Here is a 5,945-nt window from a genome sequence, read left to right on the forward strand (position 1 = left end):
AAATTCAGTGAAATCCATGTCTGCCAAAGTTTTAGGGCAGGATTTCCAAAGAAATGTGAAGGAATTAGGTGACTCAACTTCCAATTTAGGTGATTAAATCCCTTTGGTGATTAACTCCAATGTAGGTGTTTAACTCCCTTCAACTCCTTTGAGATATCACCCTAAGTAACCCTCCAAAAGTTTCTGGAAAATCAAAGCATGGAATACAGTGCTCCTAACCCCTAAAGTCCCTTTTAAAAATCTCAATCTTATTTTACAACTGCAAAGATCAAAATTAGCTGATTGGGGAGAGGTGCCAGTCTTCCAGAATCTCCTGCTGTAGGTGACTGATAGAGATCTGTTAATTTTACAGTCTGAAGTCTTGCAAAAGCCAGAAACTTACTGACAGCCCTTCTCGGGGCCTCTTTGACCTCTTTGTTCCTCAGACTGTAGATGAGGGGGTTGACCATGTGGGTCAGGACTGTTTAGAAGACAGAAAATACCTTGTATAAGTCCTTTGAATGGTGGGCAATTGGAACCATGCAGCCAATAATCAGAGTCCCATAAAATGTTGTGACAGTGACAATGTGAGAGGAGCAGGTAGAAAATGCCTTTTGCCTCCCGGTGGTGGAAGGAATTCTCAGGATGGTGTTGATGATGCAAACGTAGGATGCCAATGTGAATAGAAATGGGACTAGTCACCTGACGCAGGAGACCATGAAAATGGTGAGTTCTAGAAACTGGGGAACAGTAGAGGATAGTTTTATGATGGGTGAGGAATCACAAAAGAAATAGTCAATTTCATTGGAGCCACAAAACTTTATTTTAGTCATTAAAATGATTACTATGGTACTGCTCAGAAAGCCACTTGTCCAGGAACAAGCCGCGAGCTGGAAACAAACACTGCCGTTCATCAGAGTGGCATAACAGAGTGGATTGCAGATCACTAGATACCAATCGTAAGACATCACTGCTAGCAGATAGTATTCTGTGGCTGCTAGGATACCAAAACAATAAAATTGTGTCATGCAGCCACTAACAGAAATGGTTCTGTCCCCCGTGAGGAGACTGGCCAGCACCCAGGGCAGGATGCTGGAGGTGTAGCAGATCTCCAAGCAGGACAAGTTCCCCAGGAGGAAGTACATAGGGGTGTGAAGGTGCTGATCAGCCACATCTAGCACAACAATGAGGATATTTTCCAGCCATGGTCACTATGGAGATCACTAGAAACAGGAAGCAGAGAAGAATCTGAAGTTCCGGGAGATTCCCAAATCCCAGGAGGACAAATTCCTCAATGGACGTTTGATTTCTACAGTTAGCATTTGCCCTGGGATGTATCTAGGGGAAATGAAGCAAACTTGTTAATATATTTTAAAGATAAACTCAACTTTTAAGTCAATTCATTGTCGAACTAGATGAAAACTAACAAACTCTGCAATATAAGTTGAATATCGCAGTGAACTGAAATGTCATCAGTTTAATTGCAGAAATGTTCAAAAATCTATGCCCTCTCTTCATAGAATCCCCATCATTAGAGATGGTTAAGAAAAGGTTAGACAAATAGCTCTCAGGGATGGTCCAGGTTTCCTTGGTTTCCAGGTGGCCTGGACTTGAAAACTTCTTGAGCTCCCTTCCAGCCCTACAATTCTATAATTTTCTGTTACTTGATCAAGCCTCCAGGAAATTGTCCAGGTTGCTTGGTATCAGGACTACTGTGATATGTTATTTAAGATGTGAGTACCTATCTTCTTCACTAACAGAGCAAAGAAAAACTGTGTGTTTCTGGAAACTCCACTACACTTCAAAAAATCAGAAAACAGCTTCATTTCCCTTTGGATTAGGACTGATTAAGATTTTGTAATGGAATACTGGGGTTTGGAGTAACTGAAAGTCTTCATGGAAAGTATATGATTTTCACCAAATTTCGTCTGAAATCTGTAAACCCCAAACTTTTTTTTTTTTTTAAATATGAACATGTTTCAGTTTTGAGCAGCCTTTGGCTGAAAATATTTAGTACATTGACAAATAGGTTTGCATTCAGTTGCTGAAAATCCCAGAACATCCACTCTCCACCAAAGAAACAATTTTCAGGTTTTGGCTTTTTCAATGAAAAATGAAAAAATTTCCATGGGGATGGAGGATTAAACCCATCCAATGGGAGTCCTGATATATTAGAGAACAAAGGGGCTGCTAAAATGAGATTACACTTCTGATGCCAGGAATTAATATCCCAGCACAGCCCAAGTAAAATAAAATAAAATACAGTCTAATCTGGTTCGCTGATGTTTCACTTTTTAACCTGACAAGGAAGTGTTCTTCAAATGCAGGGTTTCCACAGGATACATCGCTATCAGAGGCACAGCTGGAATTGCAGAAAATATTATAACAGATCATACAAATGTTCTGTTCTTTCTAAAATTCAGCCACAGAATTAGCTCTGATGGGGATACCTGATGTGAACACCATGAAACACAAAGATATGTTTGGTTGCACTGGTGGGAAAAATATTGTTGTTTATTTTATTCATTGTCCAGATCATCTTGTGTTTACAAAAATTTCTTAAAGCAGCTGATCTCTCTCTCTCTCTCTCTCTCTCTCTCTCAGTTTCAATATGCACAACATTTTATTAGCCCAGCACAAATGCATATTAGTAAAAATAATATCAATGGCATCTAATTTGCTTTCAAGACTGAAATTGTATCAGTCTAAAATAATATTTTGACAGACCTTCCAGTCAAAACATCCAGACGGAAAGCACTGAATTCTATATAGGTATATGAGCCTTGCTCTCTCCTTCCTTTGCAAAGGGATTTAAAAGTTGTGGGGGGAAATTCCAGACTGGATGTTTCTATTCTCCAGCAGCAATGGTAATATTTTTGCATCTACTTTACACTCAAATTTTTAAATAGCCCAATGGACTTAGGAACCTTAGTACTATTGACTGTCAATAAGACTTAGGCGAAGGGCCAGAGTTTTAAAGGTATTGAGGTATTATAAAGGTATTTTAAATCAATAGATGTTAGGGATATAGGTGCTTTTGAAAACCACACTAGGCACCCTACATACCCTTAAAATGTGTGTCTGAGTGCCTAGGTGACTTTTGAAAATGGGATTTAGAATGTTAAGCTGCTTAGGGGTGCTTTTGAAAATTTTACCCCTAATTCCCATTTAATTTCTGTAGCAGTAGCGAGCCTAAATTCTTTAGGGCCCCATTTGAGAATCCCATTTTACGGCTTATAATGAAATTTCCTCTGCATCTTAATAATTATAAATGATTCCGTAACGAGCAATCACTAATAAGATAAATAAAAAGCCCCTGAACATTTAAACTAAAAGCCTAGAGATAAAACTAGTAAAGTTTCTCTTAAAAAACAAAACTCTAGAAGCCTATAGAATTCAATAGAGAAAAAAATAATTGCTTTAAAGTTTTTAAACCAACCTAAACAATATAAAATCTTTGCTAGGCTGGTTTAAAAATTACTCAGAGAAGTTATCATTGTCTATTCAGTGTCTTTAGCATTATCCGGTTAGGAGAAGAAAATAAGATAATTAGCATAAAGTACATCGATCCTGATTTAAAAAAAAAATCATGATTACATTCAAGACACAAGTTACTATGGACTTGACTTTAATCATGTTCTGAAGTCCTGTTGGAGTTAATGGGTGAAATCTTAGCAAAACTCCTCTTGATTTAAATAGTCACTGAATTTGCTTAGAAAGGACTTAAAGCACATATTTAAAGTTAAGCACATCCTTAAAGTCTATCCTGAGTTGGAGCCATAAAACATTCCTTTTTCCCTCAAAATGATTTATTAAAATCAACAATTAATTCATTTTCTCAGCAATCATATATGACAGACATTTTACTGTAGCAAGCACTGGATGAAAAATGTTGAAAGGGAAACATCAAAGTTGTCCATGAAAATATGGAATTTTGGAAAACTGGATAACCAAAATGTTTTCATTTTTTGGTATTCAGTGAAAGAATGAAAGAAAACCCCAAACTTAAACACACTGAAAAATACTTTTTGTTAAATAAATTTGGGGGAAAAATTTAAAAAAAAACAATTTTAGTGAAATTTTCATTTTTGAAAAAAAGTAATTTGAAATGAAACAAATGTTGAGCAAGGATATAATGTATTCAAAACACTGAGTGAAGGCCATGTAAAAGTGGTGATATTTTATTTTGGTTTATTTTATCATATTATGTATACACATTATTATACATTAATTTTTATTTTATATCAATTATTTTTATTTAAAAAGTTAAACTGACATATATACACACATAGCAAAGTTCTGATTTCAGTTAACAAAAAATAGCCATTTTTAAAGGTATTAACGTGCATAGGGGGATTTTCAGAAACACCCTAAGGCACCAAAAACTAAAGAAAAACTAGAGAATGCTGTTGAAAAATCCAACTAGGCTCCCGATACCTTTTTAAAATCACTCCCAAAATGACCTCAAAAGTAATCACATCGGTTTCCATCTCCAAATCTGATGAACAGACATTAACAGACATTAAACTTTAGAAAATGACAGAGGAAGTTTTCCACCTCTAAGATGAGGCACCAGTCGGGGGATGAAGGGGGCAGCTTGAATTGCAGACATCAACCTTTGGACTCTGGATTCTTGCATCAGGATATGGTCCAACAAGACTATTTTCTATCCTGATTCCTTTAACCTACCTAACTCAGAATCTATATATGGAAGGAGACCCTACCCATAATGCCTGGTTTTACTGCCTTAATTGTATCATTTTGTCCTGCATCCATTCCCACACAATGTTAATGTCTCTTTGGATGCATTGTTCATCCCCCATACGAGAAGGGTAGCAAGTACCATTGGCCCGCGATGGGCACTTGAGATGAGAGGGAAGGGAAAGGGACTAGCTCATTTATGATCCCAGACGGAATAAACACCCGTGTTCCTTCCATGTGACGAAACTGCTGCTACTTCCCTCCGTGGTCGTTCCACCCCCCATGGAGCAGCAACCGACAACGCAACACATGTCGCCCTCAGAGGAAAACTAGACACCTATTCTGAATCTCAAAGGAAAAGAAATGAAGAGAGGTAAATAAATAAATAAATAAAAAAGATGTGAACTTTGAAACTGAAATGTGGTGGGTGAGAGACCATGGGACCTGACCCGTGCGCCCAATCACAGCTGAGGAGCTTCTCAGCAGTCCGTCCCCACCCTGCCCCCCGCCCCCGCACTGTGTGTGTGTGGACAGTTTTAACAATCCCCCCCCCCACCCCTATCGGGTACGAGTTGAGGTAGACCCAGTCAGTCCTTTCCAGATGCCTGACTGGGCCTTGTTCACCTGCTGAGGGTGAGACTGATCACCAGGTTTAGGTTCAGGAAGGAATTTTCCAGAGGCCAGACTTTCTCAGGACCCCCTGCTGTTATCATATGGGCATGTCTCAGCTGCTCCTCCTATATGGGGGATGTATGATCGCTATAAGGGTGACCAGATAGCAAGTGTGAAAAATCGGGAGGGGTGGGTGGTAATAAGAGCCTCTATATAAGAAAAAGACACAAAAATCGGGCCTGTCCCTATAAAATCAGGCCATCTGGTCAACCCCAATCATCACAGGGGCAAGGGCTTCTTCAGCAAACCCCCCTCTCTCTGTGCCCCATGCGGACGGGGCTGGACAGCAGTCTCACTCCGGCCATGCGGCCACCCCAGTCTGGGAGTGAGGGGCGGCGCCCACCCGTGGCTTCTGGACCCACAGACAAAGCTCGGGGGGAACCAGTCCCATTTATACTTGCTGGACACAAGGCTCTTGCTCTTGTTGTACAGGAGGCTATATGCGACCCCCCTGTTATACACTGAGCAATGAGGGCTCCCCTCCGTGTGGGCAGAGGCGAGACCCTGCGCTCCAGGGACGAGGTAGCTGGTGTACAGACCCCGCCGGAGCGGGGCGTGTCGGCAGGCGCCACTCTGCCTTGGACGGGGGTCAT

General features: G+C 40.1%; 1 pseudogene across 1 annotated transcript; it reads right to left on the reverse strand.

Annotated features, from left to right (window-relative positions):
* Window positions 1-464: 464 nt before the first annotated feature.
* LOC311529476 (olfactory receptor 5V1-like) lies at window positions 465-5,945 on the reverse strand (annotated as a pseudogene). Its single transcript has 2 exons — window positions 5,856-5,945; window positions 465-1,317 (listed from the first exon to the last, which is right to left on the reverse strand). The product of its transcript is annotated as an olfactory receptor 5V1-like (transcript).

The sequence above is a fragment of the Lepidochelys olivacea genome (genome assembly GCF_965140295.1).
Source record: "Lepidochelys olivacea isolate rLepOli2 genome assembly, chromosome: 13".
Lineage (NCBI taxonomy): Eukaryota > Metazoa > Chordata > Testudines > Cheloniidae > Lepidochelys > Lepidochelys olivacea.